We start from the raw sequence: 543 nt of genomic DNA on the forward strand, positions 1-543 counted from the left end.
TAGCCTTGGGAACTTAAAAATTTTGACATTGCAGAATTTGAATTTTTTATAATCATTAGTTTCTATTCATGTCACTCTTAAAAATGAAACTATAAAAATTCACCTGAAAGAGCCAAAGATCAGCTATTGTCGATCGAAATGGGCTACAGAAAGCGTAGAGCAGAACTCTTTACCTATGGCAACACGTCACAGGCTTTCAACAGTAGCGTGTGGAGAATCATAGAAGAAGGAAGCACGTTAGTTTATTACTTGATTTTCAAATAGAATAAAATCTCTAACAGAAAATGACATGGAAATTTTGAAAAATATTTCTAACAACTAAACACGAAAAATGTTAAGAAAAGAAAAAATGTCGTAGAACATTCCATTAACATTCAACTATACATACAACTGAAAAGAGGAAAAGAGGGAAGAGTCAAAGACATGGAACCGGTCTTCTCACCAGATGGCGCATTCAAGCTTTGCGTTTGTGTACGACTTGTAGTGACGTCAGATGTTGTATAAATGCGACGATGGGAATAGAGACGCATTGGTTTCATAAGC

The sequence above is a fragment of the Parasteatoda tepidariorum genome, chromosome 10, assembly GCF_982258835.1.
Source record: "Parasteatoda tepidariorum strain Cologne lab strain chromosome 10, Ptep-v5.0, whole genome shotgun sequence".
NCBI lineage: Eukaryota > Metazoa > Arthropoda > Arachnida > Araneae > Theridiidae > Parasteatoda > Parasteatoda tepidariorum.